The sequence below is a fragment of the Camellia sinensis genome, chromosome 13 (genome assembly GCF_055761805.1).
Source record: "Camellia sinensis isolate YWXY chromosome 13, ASM5576180v1, whole genome shotgun sequence".
Taxonomy (NCBI): Eukaryota; Viridiplantae; Streptophyta; class Magnoliopsida; order Ericales; family Theaceae; genus Camellia; species Camellia sinensis.
This window is the reverse complement of record NC_138973.1, coordinates 135,494,117-135,519,530: the sequence shown is the minus strand read 5'-3', so window position 1 is coordinate 135,519,530 and position 25,414 is coordinate 135,494,117. Positions and strand designations below refer to the sequence as shown.

Below are 25,414 nucleotides of genomic sequence, written 5' to 3'. Positions count from 1 at the left end.
AATTTCAGAACATAAACCTTACACTTTGGATCATTTACCATGTGTATTATCAAGAAATCAAGACAAAATGACATACCTGAATCCATTGATGAACGGTTAAACGGAAGCGTGATTATTAATGAACTCTTTGTTATTGATTATGTTATTGTCTTCTAATCCTTTCCCCTTTGGTGCCTTATGTTTCTCCTTGAGAGGATTTAGAAAAAAAAATGACAGTGTTCTTATTTTCCACTTGAGAAGGAATAGGGACCATAACCTTTTAAAGGTTGTAATTGGTTTTCAAAACTGAAAGGTTGTGGAAGTTCAAAAGGAATGAAAACCAACTTTAACCATTATTGGTTTTAATTTCTATTTATTGGTTTTCAAAACTGAAAGGTTGTGGAGGTTCAAAAGGAATGAAAACCAACTTTAACCAATATGTTTTAATTTCTATTTCTGCCCCTCATAGAAATAGAAATTATACAACTAGTATCTACACATTAGGTGCATAACACATATACCCTTAAGCCTATTAACTAAATTGAATCACTTAAATTGTAGGCTTCTTATAAATGATAACACCACATTTAATTATGTGGTCCCATTGAGACATTATCTACCAAGAACTTCTTTTTGTGGAGAGATTTCAGTCTATTAATTACTTGTTGCCCCTTGTGCGCTTCCCATTACTTCCATATGCCTTGCTTAAGAACGTATGTGGCTCAGAATAAAGAGATAATATCTCATAGTAGAGATCTCTTCGCCAGATTAAAAATTGGGCTCATTTCTTGTATCCTCATTCTCACTTTCTTATGCTATTGTAGTTGGAAAGGAGCGACCTTAGTAGAAAGATTCCTACTTTTGATTTTCTGGTGAGTGAAATTGTAATTTTCAGTTATATGAATTTTCAGCCAAAAATTTCTGGATGTGTTGATTATGTATGGTTATTCTTTTCATTGACTTCTCTTATTGGACTGTAACAGGTGAAAGAGGCCATTTGTTATTTAGAATTTGGATTGGCTAATCCACAAGGTGACCACAAGTAAGTATTATGTTTTAAATGTCAATCTCTTCTGTACAATCTTGCCTTCTGGACTTGTTGAATTAAGAATAAGAAATAGAATATTACACTCACACTTGATTTACAACATTGGGAAAAGATACATGTTTTTTTTTTTGGTTGCTTAGAACATACAGGATGAGAATAATTTTGGATCAAGGCACTATTCTAAGTGATAAATCAAATTAAAGATTTAGTTTACCATCTATCTGAGTCAACACTAGAAGTTTCTATTTTTCAATTGAGCCTCATTGCAATAGATGTATCAAGTTTGACCGTTTTTGTGTAGTATTACGTCCCCAAATCCATCTCTCTTCATATAAAGACACTTTCCACTCAAGCTACCCTGCCTTGCTTTTCTTTCCCTTCCTTTCTCCATGTTTCATTGTAAATAGAAAGGGTGGCAGACAAGGCATTGCCATTACCACTCTAAATGCCACGATAATTGTTGTATTACTTTTACCGTCTGGCCCAAGTGTATCTATCTGGACCACCTATTTTGAAGTTTTATGGCATTTTGACATCTTCATAATGATTCTATTAGCCTTTTTGTGGCTGAACATGTCATCAAGTTACGCACGCAAATATAAAACGAGCCATGTAGGGATGCCTCTTCATTATTGTGGACACATAATTCTATTGGTATTTCATGAAAGAAAATCTACAATGGCTTTAGGTTGACAATGAGAAGCTAGACAGAATTTGTCTGGCCTGGATTTGACATTGAATGGATTTGGGTGAAATCCCAGAGCAGTAAAGTCTATCCTGTTCTAACCAAATTAAATTATATTCATGTGTTGGTAAATATTTTACTTCCTTACATCCTATGTATTCAATTATATGATCATGTCTTTGTGAAAGGGCTGGTTAGAGGTTTGTTGGAGAGTGACAAAACATGTGAGACAAAAGAGTCCCAATGGATGACTTGGGAAGAGATAGATCCATCTATCTGAGAAAGAGGGAGGCAGTGGAGTAGGGGAGCTCAAAGTACATAGTTTATGACTAACCTCTCTTGAAGAGTGTGATGTAGAAGAAACTAGTGATGTAAAGGAGTACATCCTTCTATTTATGGAAGGTTAGTCACGTGGCCATAGCTAATTGTCCTGCTTTCTCGAGATTCTGTTAAGATTTGTCAAAAAGCAATCAAGTTGTTAGGATTTGTCTTGTTTACTGAGATTTCATAGATAGGTTTAGTGGCATGATATCTCTCTATGATTAGGATTGGCTATGCCTACAGGGGCATAGTGCCAAGGTGAAACTTCTTCATCTAGCTTCCAAGCCACAAGACGCATGGAGGGTGCTTGCGGAAAACTTTGTGATGTGGGACGATTAGAAAGTAAAAATATTGTGAATAAAAATAGCAAACTACACCGAAAGAAAAGAAAATTGAACCTAGAACTCAATACTCAATATCTCAATTCAATTGTGAAAGCTGAATAACCCCACTACATAATGCCCTATTTATAGGCACATCTAAGAAAATCCTAACTAAAAGTTTCCAAAATAAAATAAGACACTAATTAAATTGTTAATAAAATCCTAAATAATATTCTAATATGCTAATAATTCCTAAAATCTAATCTTTCCAAAGACCATTAAATCCTTCTTTATCCAATGCCTTTTTTGTCCTCATCACTTCAATGTGCCTAAATGTTGCCTTAGCTTAGGCATTTGAGTGGCTTGGTATAACATCAGAAGTACTCAGAGTAATAGATTGCACGGTATTATTTCTGGTAATAAATCATGCAGTATGACTTCCACTACTAAGAGATGGCTTGGACTCTTGACTCGGGTGTCTGGTTGGAAATGGGAAGTCTCAAGGCTTAGGCATGTAAGAGATGCTTGTAAGTCCTTTGATTCCATTCAGTTAAGATAAACTGATTTCAGAAACTAATCTTTCGGAGAGTTATGAAATCTTTGTTTTAAGTGATCAATAATTCTATTTGGTTACCCTTCAAAGAAACTGATTTTTGCCAACTACATCAATATGTAGAGATGGTTTTCAAATAATGTGATGTCATGCACAATTGCGACACGAAGCTTCTTTAAATGTTGAGTCCAAGTTTTGGAGTTCAAGTTATGTACTTTTGCTTGCTTGCAGTAGGAGAGCATGTCAAAATTAGTTTCTTTACTTGAAATCCTTACAAATGAATGATTTATGGCTGACGTAGTTTCGCTTTATAGTGCAAGATTCCAACACAGGCGATCTAGTTTTAAGGAGCTGCAATACATATGTGATGGTGACAGCAATGGAGTTCTGTACTTCATTGGCACATCATTCGGGGAACATCAATGGGTAAATCCTGTTCTCGCAAAGGTAACTTCTTGAAATACTGGTATTCTCTTGATTTGCCAATGGTTTTGCTAAATTATTGATATCTTATCCTCTAAATTGCATGTTTTAGAGAATTTGTGTTAGTGCTAGCAGTCCCATTTCAAGACATACCGACCCTAAGGTTTTGGTCTCAAGGACTTACCAGGTATGACCCTATGATAAATCAAATTCTTGTTAAAGCACCTATAATTTCTGAGCTCTTTAGGATGGTCATCAGGGAACATCCTTTGCCGGGCCTAGGATTGAAGATGGAAAGAATTGCACGTGGTGGATTATTGACATAGGCCAAGAATTGATTTCGTCTAGGTATGGCATTATAATTAATTTCATCTAGGTATGGCATTATAATTAATTTCTCATTTTTTTTTTTTCTCATGGAAACAAACATTGAACTGACAATTGACACTAGTGAAGATTGTCCGTGGAACTTTTGCATTTGCTTCTTGGAGCTCTATGGATACTTCCACTAAGTTGATTTTGTAATGAATGATCAGACTAGTTGTTTGGCCCATCGCAGCCCCATTATGTACAGTTTCTGCTCGTGAGAAATAAAAGTGATGGATGGGCTCAAAGCCCTTTGTTGGTAAATTTTATAACATCTTGTGGTTGATTGCAATTTGCATGTGTCAATTTTCCTGTACTGCAGTACACAACTTGAAGATATCTTTTTAATACACATCTAAATTTTGATACTTTGAAAGTCCCCTCTCACACGGTGAGGTAAGGGCAGTGGATTCATCACTTATGGATTTTACAGCCATCCTTTATACGAAGCTTGCAGTTTTTATTTTTTTATTTTTTTTGAATTTATATTATATTGTGGGTTATTAGAGCATTTTCAACCCTTCACTTTTCTTTTTTCTTTTTTATTTTTATTTTTATATCTAATTTGATTCAAGATCTGAGTAAGAAGGTTGATTTGATAATTATTCCAATCATTTAATATTACAATCAAAACAACAATGGCCTTCCAAATCTGGAGTGTCTTCAATTGTGTACAAATATGGATTCATGGGAGTAAGCTCCGACAACAGTCAATTCGCTAGAATTTATAAAATTTCAAGTAACAACAATATTGTGCTACAGAATTAGTCCATAACCAACTTTCATAGTGAGGAAACCAAAAAAGCTGAGCCTATTTACCATTTACCCAATCAGAATTGTTCAATGCTCTAAAAAGTTGTACACTACTTTGCCAAAAGCCAAAATTAGGCCATTCAACCAAAACTAAGAGCAAACAAAGCTATTACTTAGGTCTGAGGCATCCAATTAAAACCATAGCTTGGACGATCCCAAGTACCAAAAGGATCGGCAAAGTAATTGAGATAGCATTGCATTCTGTTTGGACAGCACCCGATGCTTTTGATGCCAGTTTGAATCTAGCCAAAAGACCAGGTTATACTTTTGATGCCCCATTTGAATCCAACTATAATCAATCTGCTGCAACCTGGTCCACTGATTTTCAATCTGCTCTCCTTTCACCATTTCTACCAAACACATGTGGTGCATGCCTATAGGTACATTCCATATAATCTTTGTTGCAATTAAGTCTCTTATTACCAGTTGATTGAGCGTTGGATAAATGGTAACATTAGATATTGACTTAAGGAAACAAAAACATTGAAAATTAAGCAATAATAATCATCCCAGATGCGTTTAGCTGGCAGTAAAATACTAGTGCAACATAAAGCTCTACAAATGAAAAGTTACTACTCTTATACCATTTTTCAGGTTTACAAAAACAAGGGTTGTAGACGAAGACATCACTCAAGTAACGGTTACAACGCATGCGTACGAAGACATCACTCAAGTAACGGTTACAACGCATGCGTTAACTTCCAAGAGGAGGCAATAAGACCCAAGGATTCGATTACCTCCTTATAGAGGGTACCGCACCCCTACCAGGTGGAGCTCCACGACCAGCAGCCTGAGCCTGCACAGTAAACAAGTTCAATAGTCAGGCCACTCGTTAATGAAGAGGTCACAACTTGTTAAGCATGCTATAGATCAAACATCTTGTGATCCAGCAGAGTCAAAAACAAAGTTTTTATTTTTTATGCATGTCATGAAAACCAAATGTTCTGAAACGCGATTTTGTACAAAATAATTACAGATGCCAAATCATTGAATAAGTACATAGGAAAGATAAAGACATATATATGAATAAGTACCTTGATTCTAGACTCCAAACACTTAAACATTGGAGCATTCTTAAGCATGTCAGGAATCACCATAAACCTGGTTGGAAATCACATTGTTCCAAATAAATGTGGTTATAAGCAAACAAACTATTACAAATGAATGTGGTTACTAGCAAACAGACTATCTCAATTAAGATGCAAGACAATACCTGACTTTGCTGCCTCGAATAAAGACATGCTCGAGTTGTGAAACCTTCCCATCCTGTGAAGTACGAAGGAATCAACCAGTATTAGCAACTGATGTGAAAGTGTACAAGGAAAGGGAATAGTCAACAGACATGGATACCAAAAAAGGGTGCACATATGTAATCAATTATCAGAAAGACCAAAAATCAAATTAAAAATGGAATACAATCATATATGTTTCAAATCACCATGTACAGCTATCTCAAAGTCAACATTAATGACCCTGCAGAGGACCTGGGGGGAAAGGTATATGCAAGTGTATGTTTACTCGTTACAGTCCAAATCCGAACATATTACATGAAAAATTGTCTATTATTTATTTTACTTGCTCTATTTTATTTTTGTTTTAATATGTCGCTTGCTCTCCATATTTCTTGGCACCTACTTTTGCTAACTAAGAAAACTTTAGTGAGCACTTACAGGTTCATTTTACAGCTTCAGCACTACAGCTCAGCAATGAACCTGTCATCAAGGTCACAACTAGGAGTGAACAATATCCACAAATTATAATGCAGTATCTAACCACTATTTACATGACATATAAGTATCAGCCAGACACTAAAAAATAAATTCTGTGTCTCTCATAGTTTTCTGATGCACATGATCATTATTGACGCCACGCTGCTTCCCTTCTGTACAATGCAAGACTCAATCCCTTTGGAATCATGTAGCATATGCCATGGAGTGATTGCCTAAGAACATAAAGTGCTTCTTGTTTGATCCAGTGTCTACCTATGGATTACCCACTTCAAGCACCAAAACTCTTGGGGTCTGAATGCCTCTTTATCTGCTAGTTTCCCATTTCTACACTTTATTATGAATGGCCTTTTTCATGTCACAAAAAATAGTAAAGGTTTTGTATAATGCCAATGAAATGGTAAGGTGAACAAAAACTAACAAACCCTTAGGCATATTCTTATTTTTTGAAATGGCAATCATACAAGAAAGATACTACCGCCTCCTATCCTATCTTATTCTCACTCATCCATCACAATTCAAAACTATTGAGAAATAAAATTTTCTCACGATATGACTACTGCCTATAAGGATGAAATAGCCATTGCACCACAATAACGAGAGACAGGCAAGAAATATAAGAAACAAACCACCAAGAATATAACATAGGGAAAAATTCACCTTACTCTGTTAGAAAACTTTACCCCCTATAGTTTAGATATATGCTGAGACCTCCCTTGTGATTTTGGGTTAAAATGCAACCATTACATTTTCCGTCCATATTCAGGGGACTCATGGCTACATGCATGAGTTTGGAAGCCAAGTCGAAAGTCAAATTTCTAAGCAAAAAGACACTATTGCCCTTGGCTTCATCTGCTTCCTCCCACCCATTTGATGACCCAAGTCCAGGAAGTTCAATTGATAGTTGAGGCAAGAATCAAAGTTTTCAATATCCTTTTTCTGTGAATCAGTGTTATATTTATATGAAGTTGTGAAACAATTATTGATGGGAACTCTAAAAAAGGCAAAGTTTGATTGGAAAATGCCAAAATCTGAATGACCCTCATTGTTTGCTTTTCTACATTGTCGATAAAAGATTGCCAATATTTGTGATGTTGGTGGCACTTTCATGAGCAAAGCCGAGGACTTGCGAACGATGTAGTTCACCAAGGTTTAACCTTTCGTGTTACATTTCTATATGATACAAATCTAATATAGGGTTCTGAAATTGGATTCATAGGGCTTTATATCAAAGAAACCAAAATGGGATCGTCTAGGCAACTTCTTCACTGACTTGCTGTAGCTTATTATGCACCAACGACTGTTAGTACAACACCCAACATTTAAAATTCAAAGTTTAGTGTTTTGGGTTTCAAATATATAATTTTTTTTTTGCTTTGTGTTTGAATATGCACAATTGATGTAGTAACAACGGAAAGACCAACATTTTAACAATTTTCATTTTCTTTTTCAAGTGGTGATGAAGAATGGAGTAACAGCTCAGCAAGGAAGGCATTCACTATGAAGAAAACAGTTTCAACATCAGAAAATTAGTATTAAATCTGCTTCATTTAGCAAAGAATAATTAGTAGAAAAAAACAAAGAAGGTATAAACGTATTTTTATCATTTAACTCTAATGGTGTTGATGTTGTAATTTAATCCAAAACCACGTAGGGGCTCTCTGCCTATATCTAAGCTGTAAGAGGGTAAGGCAAAATGCTTAAGACCTTAGAGCATCTCTGGTGGGGATGCTAAATTTGTACATTAGTGTGTTAACTGACAAAAAGTGATAACAGTGGACCCAATTTTGTATGTTAAGAGTTAGTTGACATAGTCAATGGAGATGCTAAATTGTATGTTAAGTAAGAGCAGGATACACTTGAGTGTGTATAAATGTATAACAAATTTCAGCAGCTTGCCTCTCTCTCTCTCTCTCTCTCTCTAGTTTAGTTGCTACAGTTAGGACTCCTTTGATGGATTCCAACTTTAACAAAGGACATAACATGTGCACCAAAGCAACAAACAACTCAAATTGATGATGTTAACCTATGACTCTAATTCTATGCCTAACAATTCCACTGGAGATGCCCTTCACCACAAGGGAGTACAGTGAATTTTTTCCTGCAACATATGACATGATGCAAAAACTTATTATATTTTTCTTTATGCCTGCATTTTGGGTAAGAAGTGGGGATAGAAGATGGAGTTAAAATCCTAGCAAACACTCGGTAGTAACCCCGAGTTATCACTGGACGTAAAACACCACAACACAACATGATGCATAACTTTTGATTGCCAAGTAATTTTCGAGCCCTGTTCGTTGGCTAGAATTCCCTGTTTCCTTGGGTCTCACAAATAATTAATTCTCTTTTTATTAAAACAATGAGCAGCCTAGCCTTTATTCAAAAACCAAACGGACCATAAACTACTACGTATGAGATCTCAATGGACAAACTATTAACATCCATTCAAGGCATACTTAATAGACACATATCCAATAGCCAACAGGATTAATTAATGAATAACAAATACTGTTAAGATATCAGTTTGTTATTTTCAGCTATCTGAATAATAGTGGTAGACCTATTCTTGAGGGAATAGGTTCTTTGTTGACCATTTCTCTAGGAAAATCCCATAAGCTTAGGAGCTGTTTAGTTATGGATTAGTTGTTGCTTATTTTTAGCAAAGTTTGTTTTTTGAATTGTTATTTATTCAGACTTTCAGTCAATAAAGTTATGTACTTGAGTTATACATTTTTCCTTTGACTTTTACTTCAGTTTTGTTAACATTCTGGTATCAGAGCCTTCTGAGAAGCAGTAACTCTTCACTTGCAACAACAAGAATCAATGGCCTCTGGCAACAATTATGTACAACCTGCAATTCCTCACTTTGACGATCACTATGACCATTGGAGCATGTTGATGGAGAATTTCCTGAGATCCAAGGAGTATTGGACTATCATAGAAACTGGTGTTGTTGAACCAGCTAGTGGAGCAGTGTTGACAGAAGCCCATCAAAAGAGATTGGATGAATTGAAGCTAAAGGATCTCAAGGCAAAGAATTATCTCTTTCAAGCAATTGCTCGTGCTATTTTAGAGACTATTCTCCAAAGGACACTTCTAAACAAATATGGGATTCCATGAAGAAAAAATATCAAGACTCAACAAGGGTGAAACAACAACAACTTCAAGCTCTTCGCGAAGACTTTGAGACTCTTCACATGAAGGAGGGAGAGTCAGTTGATGGGTATTTTGCTAGAACGTTGACTATAGCAAACAAGATGCGTATTCATGGTGACAACTTGGAAGATGTTGTTGTGATTGAAAAGATCTTGCGGTCGATGTCTCCCAAATTCGCATATGTGGTGTAACGTCCCAAAAATATTTCAACATGAACTACCCACATTAAGGCCAAGTTTGGGTACTTTCAAAAAAGCTAAAAAGTAAAAAAGTTACTCAAAAAGTTAAAAAGTTAACACTATTCACCAAAAGTCAACAATTACGGCTGCACAACTCCCAATTCAAATTTTTCCCTATAAATCAATTTTTACAATTTTTTATTACACATTTTTCAATAAAAAATCAAAAAGTTAACCCAAACATCCATATTTTCAACCTCAATTTTTTAGTCCAAAAAGACAAAAAGTGCACTTTTTTAGTCTTCCCAAACTTGGCCTAATGAACATTCACTAGATAAAAACAATAATCCTTCCATCTTTCCATATTTAATACAAAGTCCCACATGCGGTATACATTCAACGAAATAAAAGAACATCTGAATGTATAGCATGTGAAACATCTAGTTTCAAAAATAAATAAAATGCCCTTACGGGCTACAACTTCCGAGGCTTAAGCCTGGTTACACAAAAGTGGTCTCTCGAACCCATAGCAAAAATAGCCCTTGGCTTTACAGATAATCACAACAAAATAAAGAGCACACTACTCTTCTCAATACATTTCCACACCCTCAATTCGGCAGGAGCACCACATCTTTACCTGCACCAAAACCCATAGGGATGAGCATAAAACCCAGTAGAGAAATCCTTAACAAAGTATATACGTTTATGTAAGATGCCCAACATTTAATGCAATGAGATGCCATGCCATGTTCGTTTTAAAAAAAAAATGAAATCGTATGCCATGCTTATTAGAAAAGTCATCATGTTTTTCAACTACATTTTTAATCACATAGATTCCAACATCCAATTTACTCAAGAGGGGCGGTAAATATGACTTTGGTAATCCCTAGACTGATGTCTACAAGTAGACTATACAAGTACTACCAAACTGTCATTTTTACTGGTATTAACCGGAAAGCTCGACACCTATCCGCGCGGCTTTCTGGTCTTTCACCATGGACATTAAGGCCAACTTATCAAGTTCAACTACACCCCCTATCCAGACTTACCAACGTATTTACCCCTTTAACATTTCCATTAGTTCTCATTTCACAAGACGTATGTATAACTTTTCACAAAGTGAATATTTCCAACTTCAATTCCAAGATGCAAATTACCAAATGAATGAAAATGCAATGCAATCATTTGTTCATGACTCATGGGTTTTCCTCAAATTTCAAGTTATTCCAACAACATTGTCCAGCCATTACATTTCTCATTCTCTCTTATCGATATCATTTCATGATATAGTCCAAGATTTGCTATCATGGATCTTTATACAATAACGAAATTATCATTCATATAAATTCACATTCTAAATATCCCAAAGTCATACCGATGCTTGAAAACTAATTTCCATATACTACAATACTCCTACATCATGGAACCAACATTGTACAATTTGTAATCACACACATGTATATATATATATATATATATCTTGCCAACAAATCAAGTGAGGTTTCCAATTTATATGCAACTAGAGTCTTCATGATACAACATAAACAAGATTTTTTTTTTTTCACTCACCCTTTCATTAATCTCAAGAAAATCCCTTGATTTATCCATCATTCCCAAAATCCCCAAATTTCTAGGTTTTTCACAAAACCCAAAAAATACCCATCTTTTTTATGAAACCTTTTCATCAACTTCAATCTCAACCCATTTTGTTAAAAGTTTCAAGAAAAGTCCTTAAATGAACACAATATAGTGTTTGATCTACAAATTATTCAATTTCTTGAACCACCAAGAACATTTTCGAAATAGGAGGAGAAGCTCACCAAAATCAACAAACAAAAACGTACATAAACATATATATAACTCAAAGGAGAACCCTACCTCAAGCTCTTGATGGAGAGATGAAACCCTAAAGTTAGAAGATGAGAGAGAGCCTTGGATTTTCCTCCACCCAATGAAGCCCTAGCTTTGAATCTTCAAGATCTTGAGAGAGATGATGAAGATCTTGACCCAAGATTAGCAAAATCAAAGAGTTTTAGATGTTTGAGATGTTTTTCTAGAGAGAAATGGGAGAAATATAGGATTTAGCGTGAGAGGGAGATGAGTATAATGGGTGCTAAATTCGGACCAAAACGTTATAAGAAAACAGGGCACGGACTGCCCAATTGGCCGCTCGTACGACCTTTCTCACCGCTCGAGCGCCCACCTCTGTCGCTCGTGCGGCTCACCTTCCTCCGCTCGAGCACTCTTAGACAATATGCAAATTCTGGGTGGCAGCCTCCACCGCTCGTGCGGCCCCTCCCACCACACGTACGGCCCAATTCCGCACGTGCGGCCTAGGGCCCCGCACGTGCGGCCCTGGCCCAACAGCCCAAAAATTCAACTTCGCCCCCGGGCACCCCAGACTCACCCGCGCACCCTCCGGAACAACCGAAATTCAACACCGAACGAAATAAGAACTAGGAAACCATTCTCGAACGTTTCAATCCAACAAAAATAAAAAAAGAACAAAGCGAAGAAAGAAAGAAGAAAAGGAAAAAAGAAGGCCGGTCGTCACATGTCACACCCCAAATCCGAGCATAACCGGCCATGGCCCACAGGGACTTAGCCCAAGACACACGTAAGCCTAAACATGAATCCAAAACCATAAAGAATAAATGTGATGATAGCCCAGAAATAAATAAATCAACACTCAATCTAGTGACATACCACAAGTGAAAAACAAGTCATAACTAACTTCCTAAAAATATATATATACTAAATGGGACACAAATGGCCCACAAAATAAAATAATTCTAAATAAAACCCAACCACAATGTATGCACAAAACTCGACAAAGCAACCTAAAACAAATTAAATAAATGCCCTAGAGGTCCATGCAATTGAGTCCCCGCTACGCCATGAGTCCACTCTAAGTCCTTCTAACACCTGGAAATGGTAAACAACTAAGTTAGTTGATAGCTCAGTGAGTAGCAACATGGATAGTAAATACAGTTTTGAAAACAGGGTTCAATTCCAAAATAAGATATATATCACAGAAACTAGATTGACATACAGTTTGGTAAATACAATCAGTTTCAAAAAGAAGGTTCCACAATTCAACACTTAAAATACTCATGTCTCGCAAGAACATGATAAATGACATTTTCCACTTAAAACAGATTATAACATTAACACCAATAATTTTCTGGATACCAAGAAAAACATATAATATGCCACACAATTCTCAAGGCTATAAGCCTCGTTGGATCCAATATCGAACTAAGAGTCATCCTCAGGGTGGCACCTGGGCCTTTTCTCAAAGACGATCCGATTGAAGGTCACCTAGTTGTTTTCAAAGGTCTTTTCCTTACAATCGTTGAGCGCTAGAGTCATCACGGCCCAACCCGGATCTGTTCCCTAGTGGCCAGAGTCACCACACACAGTGGAATAATTTCCCTGGACTAAATACACAAATGGTCCCAATAATCAATACACATCAGTTTCGCAAAACATGGTGGTTCATCATTATAAACATGAGACCAAAACAAATAGTTTACAGTATGCCAAGTTCACACATGTTTCAGAAATAATTTAATTCAATTGATAATATAATAATTTATCAAAACAGTTTAGTCTTGAAACAACAATTTAATTTTTCAACAGTTCAGGGTCGGGAAACATTTATAAAAATATGTAGCATGAAACTACTCACCTGAAAACGAAATAATATAATCCTCGAATAAAGTGTAAAAGTCTAACTAGTGCCCTGAACCAAGTATAAAAATTACACGTCACAACTAATTTAAAAATACTAAAAAAAATAGGAACTAAGTAACCTCAACTAAAGTGCACTAACACGGCTCAACCCAACTCACCGTTACTCTTAAATATTACCTAAGTTCATGTTCTTCAAGGTTTAAAATCACCCAAGACATGAGTTCCGGTCAAAACTTAATTAATTGTGACTTTAAGATAAAACAGAATTTCAAACAAGCCTTCCCAACCTATTCGCTAACTTTGAAAATTACAAAACCCACTCCACGCTGTTCGAAAAATTCCAATCACCTCCAGATATGATCTAATATATCCTAAGTTTCAAACCCAATTGGTTTCACTTGATTTGCTTATCAAAATAATTATCTACAATTTATTATCCAAACAGGTTGTTTTCTGCAGCACTTTAAAGAAATTGACGGTTCTCTTAATATACACGAGCAATCAATGCAAGGCCAAAAACGTACGAAACTAGACTCGTAACCGGTTCTAATGACACTAATTTGATAATTTTTTGATTTATACCCAAAGAGAACAACACTCCCGAATTTACTGTTTCGGACTGGTTTCCTGGACAGATTTGAATACCTCAATTTATATGGATTTTGACTCCCAAAAATTATGAAAAAATTCAGATATGCAATTCAATATGTAATTGATCTACTGTAAAAATTTCAGTTCAAAATTCATCCGTTTGATATGGTTTCTTGATTTTTAAAGTTCGTGATTCTGTGCAGAATTTTTGAACTAAGAATTACACCCAATCTTTACACAAAAATTTAGCTCCTCAAGTTTCCTAATAGGATATCTATATACACAATACATAAACCTACAACCTCTCCATCAATGAACTAAATAATCATAGAGTAAGGATAAAGAACAAAACCTTAAGGAAGAAGAAAGATAAAGACCTAGTACACACCCAAAAATCCATCCTTGTTTGCAAGCCTCCTGCTGCTGCTATAGAATGTATTAGGCAACCTAGGGTTATGTATCTAAACAAAAGGCTCTAGTTTATTATCTCTTTATATTATTTTATTTTCTAACCCATTAATTTAAATAAAATATAACTATTAATATAACAAAATTTACTTACAAACTTACCCTCTATTTTAAATACCTTCACCATAAATTTATTTTAAGTTTAAAATTAATTAAAAGATCCTCCAATAATATTTAATTTGCACCTTAGAATTCACCACCAAAATATTTGAGATTTGTAAAATTATTATTATCTATCTAATTATTTATTTTATTTGTATATTCGGATTTTCACATGTGGTCTGCTCAATTGAAGAATCAAAGGACATTGATGTTCTGTCCATTGATGAACTGCAAAGTTCTTTGCTGGTTCATGAGCAGAGAATGGCTATGCCTTCTATAGAAGAACAAGCTTTGAAGGTGTCAACTCACATTGATTCCCCCACAGGGAGAGGGTCAGGTCAAGGTCGTGGAAAAGGCTGAGGACGAGGTAGAGGAAAGGAAGAAGCACGAATTTCAAAGGCAGAGGAACCAATTCTGATTATTCAAAATTTGACAAGTCCAATATTGAATGCTACCGTTGTCACAGGTATGGCCATTATAAGTTTGAATGCACTACAAATTTTCATTCAGGTAAGGGAGAAAAGTCAAACTTTGCAAAGAAAGAAGAAGAAGAAACGTTATTTATGGCTTTCCATGACCAGGAAGATGCTTATTCAAACAAGTGGTATTTAGATTCTGGTTGCAGTAATCATAGGTGTGGTAACAAATCCTTATTTTCTTATTTAGATGAGTCATTTAAAGATATTGTCAAGTTAGGGAATAATTCAAGAATGACTGTCATGGAAAAAGGTACTATTCGATTGCAAGTCAAAGATCATTTTTTCAATATTCCTGGTGTTTTCCATGTTCCAGATTTAAAGAGCAATCTTATTAGCATGGGATAGCTGTAAGAAAGAGGTTATACAATCATCATTTGAAAGGGTTGTTGCTCAATTCAACACCCTGAGAAGGGTTTAATAGCTCAAGTTAATATGACAGCCAATCGGTTGTTTCCTCTACCTGTTCAGAATAATGATCAGGCCTGCTTGACAACTAAAGTACAAGATTCTACTTGGTTATGGCACTTACACTATGGCTGTCTTAATTTCAAGGGTTTGCGGACTTTGGAGCAGAAGAACATGGTGACTGGTCTTCCTCAAATCAATGCTCCATCAGAAATATGTGAGTATTGTGTTGGAAGTAAACAACATCGCGTTTCCTTTCCAAAAGGGAAAGCATAGAGAGCTAAGCATCCATTGTAGCTGATTCATTCAGACCTCTGTGGTCCAATTAATCCAGCCTCAAACAACAACAAAAGGTACTTTATTTCATTTATAGATGACTATAGCAGGAAGACTTGGATTTATTTCTTGCAGGCAAAGAGCGAAGCTTTTGGTGTATTTAAAAGTTTTAAAACATTAGTTGAGAAGGAGTCTGGGAGGTATATTAAAATCCTTCGAACTGATCGTGGTGGCGAATTCAATTCCTATGAATTTGCTTCTTTTTGTGCAATACATGGAATTCAGAGACAATTGACAGCAACCTACACACCACAGCAGAATGGTGAGTCAGAGAGAAAGAATCACACAATCCTGAACATGGTACGAAATATGTTGGCAAAGAAGAGAATTCCAAAGAGTTTTTGGCCTGAAGCTGTTAATTAGAGTGTCCATGTGCTGAACAAAAGTCATACTCTTGCTGTCAAGAACATGACACTGGAAGAAGCTTGGAATGACCACAAATCAGTTGTTGATCATTTCAGAATTTTTGGGTGCATAGCATATGCACACATTCCTGATGTGCAAAGGAAAAAGCTTGCTGACAAAGGGGCGAAATGTGTTTTTCTTGGGGTTAGTGAAGAATCTAAGGCATACAGATTGTATAATCCAGTCACTAAGAAGATAATCATAAGTCATGATGTCATTTTTTATGAAGAGCATGTATGGGACTGGAATGATGCAGGGAAGCAACAAATTTTAGTAAATTTTGATGGTGAAGAAACCAAAAAAGGGACTGATCAATCTAACCAACAGCAGCAATTACCAAATAAGTGCTCTCCAATCCTTCTACAAGTGGTTCAAATGAAGGACACCCACAAAATGCATTCAGTCCACAAGTTCAACGCCAAAGAAAAAACCCAGCTTGGATAATTGACTATGTAAGTGGTGATGAGTTATCTGATGATGATACCATTGCTCAGTTTGCCTTATTTGCAGATTGCGATCCAATTATATTCGAAGATGCAGTGAAAGACTCAAAATGGCAGAAAGCCATGGATGCAGAAATAAAGGCTATTGAAAAGAATGATACATGGGAGCTATCTGATCTTCCACAAGGGCAAAAAACCATTGGTGCAAAGTGGGTTTATAAAACCAAACTGAATGAGAAAGGAGAAGTAGACAAGTACAAAGCTCGATTAGTCGCAAAAGGTTACAAGAAGGAGTTTGGAGTTGATTATAAGGAGGTCTTTGCTTCTATTGCAGGCATGATACAATTCGATTGGTAATATCTTTGGCAGCACAAAACTCTTGGCCAATTTTCCAATTGGACGTGAAATCTGCCTTTCTTCATAGTGAGCTCCATGAACAAGTGTATGTCTATCAACCTCCTAGTTATGTGCAACAAGGTAGTGAGAAGAAGGTGTACAAGTTAAAGAAGGCTTTATACGGACTGAAAAAAAGCACCTAGAGCTTGGTACAGTCGTATAGATGTTTATTTTAAAGACAGGCTTCCAAAAATGTCCATATGAGCATACTCTTTTCATTAAATCTGATCTCTCAGGGAAACTTCTTCTTATTTGTTTATATGTAGATGATCTGATCTATACATGGAATGATCAAGCTATGTTTGAAGATTTTAAACATTCCATGATGGTTGAGTTTGAGATGACAGATCTAGGTATGATACACTATTTTCTTGGTATTGAAGTAGTGCAATCTGCAACAGGGATTTTCATTACTCAAAAGAAGTATGATTTGGAGATTCTGGACAGATTTCAGATGATGAATTGCAATCAAGTTGGCATCCCAACAGAACCAGGATTGAAGCTAACTACGGATCTTGAAGGGAAAAAAGTTGATAGCACCTTATTTAAACAAATTGTTGGAAGTTTGATGTACTTAACAGAAAGTTAGAGATATTTTCGCACTTGTTTGGGTATTTCTTTTGGGGATTTTGATCTATTCTTTTATGATATAATCTTGGGCCCTACAACCCACTTTGTCCCACCACTATAAATAGAAACACCCTCTCTATTTTTCCTTATTTTTTTCATTTTCTCCCCTCTCTCTCTCTCCCCGATATTTATTCTCTCTTTTCTTTCCTCCATTGTTGAAGATCCAAGCTTTTCAAACCTTGATTTAATCTACTTTGAGGAAAAATCTACCCCAAGTTCTTGAGGATAAAGTTAGCACACATCGAGAGCTACATTTGGGTGTAAGTTGATCGTGAATTCGTTGCTAATGAGAATACTTGGATCACGGAAAAATTTGGAAATCTTATAGAATTTGTGAATATGTCACATGGATATACTTAATGTTTATTAAATTGAGAAATGTTGATAATTGCATCATTGAAGACATAATGTTGAGAAATATGAAAATTGTAAAATTTCATTTACATACATTCATTTGCATAGGTTTGATTACCGATTATTATGGCCACGTTTTGGAAATGAATTCATTGTTTTGAGAAAACTATTGATGATTTTGAAAAGGTTTTGGGATAAATATGTTGGTAAGTCCGGATAGAGGGTGTAGATTGATATTGTTTAAGTTGGCCTGAGGGTTCAGGGTGAAAGACCGAAAACACGTACGGAGTAGATACCACGTGCCTTCTGGTTATGAGCCAATAAAGTGGGAATTGGTAGTGCTTGATACACTGTGTATTATGAAATTACTAAGATGGTGTATTTTTTTTTTTTTTTTTTTTGAAAGAGTATTTGCACATGATTTTCAAAAATGAATAAAGATATGGATTTTTGGAGCATGGCATTGCATAGCATGCATATTGTGAAACTGCTTAAACATATATACTTTGTTAAGAATTTTCTATTAGGCTTTGTACTCATCCCTAGTGGACTTGTGCAGGAATGGATGTGGTGATTCTGCCTAGCTAAGACGAGGAACATGTTTTGAGAGCACGAGACTCTTTTATTTTTGTTGTATATTTTGACAAGCCAAGGGCTATAATTGTATGGGTTTCTTTTTGATAACTATCTTTGGTGTGATCGGGCTTAAGCCTTGGAACTCGTAGCCTTATTTTGTGTTATCGCATTTGTTTTCATTGTCATGCATGCTACATATTCACTCTTTTGAAGTTTGAATTTGTATTACATGTGGACTCCTTTTGTAAATCTCTCGCATGATTGGAATACACGCGGCTCTCACTAGTACTTATATAAGCATTTATATGTTTATGATGAGAAAGTGAAAATGATGTATTGCATGCTTTGTACAAAAGAAATAAAAATAAATGTACGCTTAGTTTGAATTGTAAAATTTATATTCTTTTATGTGATGCAAACCAGTGAATGATTTTGTGATTTGCAACGTCCATTATATTAAAGGTTGGGCATGATTTGATACAAGTATATATGGTCATCTATTGGTTTTTTGTTTTTCTTCAAACCTTTAGGCATATGAGCTTTGGCTGAGTTTGTTTTTGGGGAGGGGGGGAAGAATTTTGACAAAGAATATTCATCTATACATACTTTGAATTATGATATTTGTTTTGATGATTCCAATATTGAAGTTACTATTTCAATGAGGGGGGGGGGGGGGAAGAATTTTGACAAAGAATATTCATCTATACATACTTTGAATTATGATATTTGTTTTGATGATTCCAATATTGAAGTTACTATTTCAATGATTATTACTATGTTCATCATCATCATGTACTTGTAATCTTACAAGACAAAAAATTGTGTTGGTATTACTAAAAGGGAAATGTAACTTTACTACTTCGACAGCAAACCAAGTCCTGTTTTAGACAATATTATACAAATTAGTTCAAGACTCTATATTAGTACATTTCATTATAAACTTACTCTGTTTCAAAATAGATTAAATTACAAAAAGTAGTGAACCAAAAACAACTCTGCATACCAATGGAACTGAGCAATCAAGAACAAAAAACTTGATTATCAAAGCTTCAATGGTATCTTCTCAATCACTAATCAACTCTTGACGGAAATAAGTTGACTGACCAAGCTCAAAAACATAAATACAGCAGCAACATCATTACACCCTAGCTTCACAATTTCTCATCATCATACACAACAACACCTCAATCAAAAAAAAAATATATATATATATATATGTATATTTTCTCCACTATTATATAAAGGCTTCAATTAGTGTCTCGAAACCTTTACTTCTTCTTATATCAAGTGTCTTATTTTTCTATTAAAAAAAATAGAATGAGAAGAGTAGGACTTCAACTTACGACCTTGAGTTTATTAACTAAGACTCTAACCACTTGAGTGACACAACACATGTGAAAATATGTTTTTAATACTTATTTAAATTGCGGACACATCACATGTGCCAACCGCTAGTATATATATATCAATAATCACACAAAAAATTCTCAACAATATTAAGTTTCAACAGCACAATTTCCCTGTTTTGCTACTCTCTTCAGACACCATTCCTCAAATTAATATATTTCTTTTAAGCATTCTAATCAGTAGGAAGCTTGTTAAGAATCAACGGAAAACACAGCGAGTTTGTATGATAAACTACTTGGCTACCAACATATAATCTTGTGGCAGCAAACTACTACTTGGCTACCAACATATAATCTTATGGTAGCAATCTTACTAAAAATGAGAGAATCCGAATATAAAAATTAAGTAAATAATTAAATAATAATATTACAATCTCAAATATTTTGGTGGTGAATTCTAAGGTGCAAATTAAATATTATTGGAGGATCTTTTAATTAATTTTAAAACCTAAAATAAATTTATGGTGAAAGTCTTCAATTTAAAGGCAAGATTTATTATTTAAAAAATAAATAAATAAATAAATAAAATAAAATTAAGTGTCAAATTAGTAAGCATATTTTGATCTGATAGTAATTGTATTTTATTTAAATTTATGGAGAGATAAAATAAAATAAAATAAAACAAAGGACATTTTTGTCTAAAGTCATTTATGTTATGTATAACAAAGAAAAGAAAGGAAAAACCCTAGGTTCCTAATACATTCTATAGCAGCAGCCACAGCAGCCATGGGGAGAAAGAAGTTGAGAGAAAAGAAGAAAAAAAAAAAGGGGGGTTTGCAAACAAGGAATAACTTTTGGGTGTGTGGTAGGTCTCTATCTTTCTTCTTCTCTTTGTTTTTGTTCTTTATCCTTATTCTATAATTATTTTATTCATTCATGGAGAGAGGTTGTAGGTTTATGTATTTTGTATATATATGTATACACTGTTAAGATATCTGAGGAGCTAAATTTATGTGTAAAGAATGGGTGTTATTCTTAGTTCAAAAATTCTGCACAGAATCGCAAACTTTAAAAATCAAGAAACCATATCAAACGGATGAATTTTAATCTGAAATTTTTACAGTAGATCAATTACATATTGAATTGCATATCTGAATTTTTTCATAATTTTTGGGAGTCAAAATCCATATAAATTGAGGTATTCAAATCTGTCCAGGAAATCAGTCCGAAATAGTAAATTCGGGAGTATCGTTCTCTTTGGGTATAAATCCAAAAATTATCAAATTAGTGTCATTCGAACCGGTTACGAGTCTAGTTTCGTACGTTTTTGGCCTTGCATTGATTGCTCGTGTATATTAAGAGAACCGTCAATTTCTTTAAAGTGCTGCAGAAAACAACCTGTTTGGATATAATAAATTGTAGATAATTATTTTGCTAAGAAAATCAAGTGAAACCAATTGGGTTTGAAACTTAGGATATATTAGATCATATCTGGAGGTTATTGGAATTTTTCGAATAGCGTGGAGTGGGTTTTGTAATTTTCAAAGTTAGCGAATAGGTTGGGAAGGCTTGTTTGAAATTCTGTTTTATCTTAAAGTCACAATTAATTAAGTTTCGATCGGAACCTATGTCTTGGGTAATTTTAGACCTTGAAGAACATGAACTTAGGTAATATTTAAGAGTAACGGTGAGTTGGGTTGAGCCGTGTTAGTGCGCTTTAGTTGAGGTTACTTAGTTCCTATTTTTTTTAGTATTTTTAAATTAGTTGTGACATGTAGTTTTTATACTTGGTTCAGGGTACTAGTTGGACTTTTACACTCTATTCGAGGATTATATTATTTCGTTTCAGGTGAGTAGTTTCATGCTACATATTTTTATAAATGTTCCCCTGCCCTGAACTGTTGGAAAATTAAATTGTTGTTTCATGATTAAACTGTTTTGATAAATTATTATATTATCAATTGAATCAAATTATTTTTGAAACATGTGTGAACTTGGCATACTGTAAACTATTTGTTTTGGTCTCATGTTTATAATGATGAACTACCATGTTTTGCGAAACTGATGTGTATTGATTATTGGGACCATGTGTGTATTTAGTCCAGGGAAATTATTCCACTGTATGTGGTGACTCTGGCCGCTAGGGAACAGATCCGGGTTGGGCCGTGATGACTCTAGTGCTCAACGATTGTAAGGAAAAGACCTTTAAAAACAACTAGGTGACCTTCAATCGGATCATCTTTAAGAAAAGGCCCAGGTGCCACCCTGAGGATGACTCTTAGTTCGGTATTGGATCCAACGAGGCTTATAGCCTGAGAACTGTGTGGCAGATTATTTGTTTTTATTGGTACCCAGAAAATTATTGGTGTTCATGTTATAATCTGTTTTAAGTGGAAAATGTCGTTTATCATGTTCTTGCGAGACATGAGTATTTTAAGTGTTGAATTGTAGAGCCTTCTTTTTGAAACATATTGTATTTACCAAACTGCATGCCAATCTAGTTTCTGTGATATATATCTTATTTTGGAATTGAAACCTGTTTTCAAAACTGTATTTACTATCCATGTTGCTACTCACTGAGCTATCAGCTGACTTAGTTGTTTACCATTTCCAGGTGTTAGAAGGACTTAGAGTGGACTCATGGCGTAGCGGGGACTCAATTGCATGGACCTCTAGGGCATTCATTTAGTTTAGAGTGTTATGTCAAGTTTGTGCATATTTATATTTATTCTTATCGAAGTTCATTTAGGATTATTTTTGATGTGTGGGTTGTTTATATCCCATAAGTTTGGATGGTTTTTTATTACGGTTGATTTTGCCGTTTATAATTGTGACATGTCTGGATTGAGTTTTGGTTATTTATTATTGGACTATTGTTCAGTTGTTCAATGTGATTGGATTCGTGTTTAGGCTTACGTGTGCCTTGGGCTAAGTCCCTGTGGGCCACGGCCAGTCATGCCTGAATTTGGGGTGTGACAAAAAACATACATGTCCAAATATTATTAGATATTTAAATGTCATTGATTTTTTGACAATCAATCACATTTAGCCTCTTGTATTTTTTAGTAAAAATTTTTAGTAAGATTGTTAGTATACCTAGAATTATTCAACTTTTCTATGAATCTATAATAAAATTTTAAAATACTACTGAATGGTAATAACTCCTATTATTTTACTTTTCCAAATAAAGTCATGAATTGTCAAATAAAGAGAGATGACTTCAAATACAAATTCCATATGCAATGTTCTATAATTATTATTCCTGAGTAAAGGACAAAAAACAACAACAACAAAAATAACATGATAATTAACCCCCCCCCCCCCCAAAAAAAAAAAAAGTTCAATAGTGCCAAGTGCTGGATTTTTGTTTTTGTTTGAGATGATCATTGAGCAGTATAATGTTACTCGATGAATCTATACTTTAAACAACAAAAACAAGAAACAAGGTAATATAAAGTTACTAAGTGAATATATATTCAACTTTAAGAAATAGAAATGAGCTAAGCAACAAACAAGGACATGAATGGAAGAATGCAAAAGAAAAATAAAAATAAAAATAAGAAGAAAAAGGGTGACCTTGGTAAGTCATAATTATTTCTTTGCTAAGACAAAGTTTCCCCTTAAATAATGACATTAATTAAGGGAAAACTTGCATGAGCTGGCCTTGGTAAGTCAGAATTATTTGGTATTCCTATCAATTAGCATAAGTTGTATTCCCAGATCAGATCAAACAATAAGAATTTATAGATCAGAAGAAGTCCAAGCAATTCCATCACTAATTAACCAAAAGCATCAATAGCTTACAATTATATAGAAAATTAGCTCTGGAAACCTGTTAAATTATAAAGTCACTTTTAAATTATAAATAAACCCTATATATATTCAAGTCATTTTAGATAAATAACCATCTATCAACTGCAGAGTCATAGAGCACAATTCAATAGTCATCTATACTCATAACTTTCAACTAATTAGGGCAAAATAACAAGTTGCAGTACTAAGCCAAAATCAATTCAAAGTATCTTCCAAATATAGCCTACAAAGCTTGATTATTCATAAATTGAAACCCTATGGCCAGTCGGCTCTTCAATTTGACTGATTAGAAGAGGATTTAAGTGTTTTGGTTCTGAGATCATTTGCATTAAGTTAGAGAGCCATGAATGAGAGTGCAAGGCTGTTCAAAAACAAAACAAAAAAAAAAAAGAAAAAAAAGAATGAGAGTGCAGGGAAGATGGGTTTGTCTCTGGCCATAGGGTTTAAGATCTGTTCGGATTAGAAAACTACATCATTGTTGTTCTAAGGATACACAGTCACATAGAGATATAGAGGAACCATTTCAAACCAGTCGATAGAGGAACCGACTGGAATGAGAGAGTCGAAAGAAGAGTCAAAAGAAGCATACCGTCTCGCCGCCGAACTAGTCTCACCGCTACTGAACCAGTCTCGCCGCCGATTGAAACCCTTCCCCTTCAACCCCAGTCTCTCTTCAAACCCTCTATCTTCTCCCTCTCAGATTAAGGTTTGCTCACTATTTTCATAGAAGCCCTAGGAGTTAGCGTATTTTGATATATTTGTGTTTTTTCTAATATATATTTTTGGTCATTGGTGCCGAGTATTTTATTTTCGCGTCTACTTTTTTTTTTCTTTTTTTGATTATATTATTTACGATAAAAATTGTGTGTCATAAAAAATAAAATAGTTAGTTTTGTTGTAATATTTTTATTTTTATATCCGAAGAGAAGTCTGAAATTAGGGATGAGCAGGAAAGAGGGAGGAGGTGGGGAAGGGTGTAAAGGTAATTAGGAATTAAGTTTTTGCGACGGGTTTAAGGACAGTCACTAATGAGCAAAAATAATTTTTTTTGCAATGGATTAAAAAAGGCATCGCAAAAAAAAGACGGGTATCATACTGTTGCATAAAATATTACTTTTTGCCACAGTCTTAAATTTTCTGTCTCTAATAATAGTATTTAGTCGGTGCCTTTTTTGAGACAATGAAATGCGGTCGCAAAAAAAATTAATTTCGAGACAGTGGTTTTTTGCTGTCACAAAAGCTTGCTTTTTGCAACGATTTTTAAATCGTCGCAAAAAGTTCCGTGGCTAAAGCCTCCTTTTCTAGTAGTGACACTAACCCCATTTTTTCAAACATAATTTATTCTTTGCTTGAATATTCATTTTTTAAGTGTTCTCTTTGCCACTTCTTCTTCTTACTTTTTTTTTTTTTATGAAAATACAAAAGATACAACGAAAGTAGAATAATTTGGGGTAAGGAATCAGCAAAATAGCAAACAAGTGCAAATCACAACACTAGGAACAAAAATAAACTAATACATGTTTACAAGAGATCAACACAGAGTATATCAAAAGTCAAAAATCCTGTTGCAACCTAATTCTAACAACTCAAAAATATAACTCCCTCAATATTTTAAAGGAAGTCCTCAACAGAAACTCCAAGATTAGAAACCTTTGCTTTAATCTAAGTGCTTGTAAGTTCAAAAACTCTCTTCCAGTCAAAATCAACTTTCCAAATCATTTTGTTGAGATTCTTAAGCCTAAAGTTGGACCACCAAGAGAAAGAAACCCCCTCCCCCCCCCCACCAGTTGAATATGGA

General features: G+C 34.8%; 3 long non-coding RNA genes across 7 annotated transcripts; 2 read left to right on the top strand and 1 right to left on the bottom strand.

The window, feature by feature from the left end:
- Window positions 1-643: 643 nt before the first annotated feature.
- Window positions 644-5,123, top strand: LOC114290885 (uncharacterized). 4 transcript variants are annotated; one of them, XR_014349598.1, is made up of 6 exons: window positions 644-851; window positions 963-1,021; window positions 3,224-3,356; window positions 3,445-3,519; window positions 3,592-3,680; window positions 5,106-5,123. It is a non-coding gene; the product is annotated as an uncharacterized LOC114290885 (long non-coding RNA). The 4 variants fall into 4 exon arrangements; XR_014349596.1 differs by lacking the exon at window positions 5,106-5,123 and adding an exon at window positions 3,789-4,066; XR_014349597.1 differs by lacking the exon at window positions 5,106-5,123 and adding an exon at window positions 3,784-4,066.
- Window positions 5,096-25,356, bottom strand: LOC145806458 (uncharacterized). Its single transcript, XR_014349601.1, has 6 exons — window positions 24,206-25,356; window positions 11,455-12,501; window positions 6,182-10,213; window positions 5,725-5,777; window positions 5,546-5,612; window positions 5,096-5,307 (listed from the first exon to the last, which is right to left on the bottom strand). It is a non-coding gene; the product is annotated as an uncharacterized LOC145806458 (long non-coding RNA).
- LOC145806459 (uncharacterized) lies at window positions 19,229-22,692 on the top strand. 2 transcript variants are annotated; one of them, XR_014349603.1, is made up of 3 exons: window positions 19,229-20,668; window positions 21,600-21,652; window positions 22,418-22,692. It is a non-coding gene; the product is annotated as an uncharacterized LOC145806459 (long non-coding RNA). The 2 variants fall into 2 exon arrangements; XR_014349602.1 differs by lacking the exon at window positions 19,229-20,668 and having other exon boundaries at window positions 21,446-21,652.
- Window positions 25,357-25,414: the final 58 nt, after the last annotated feature.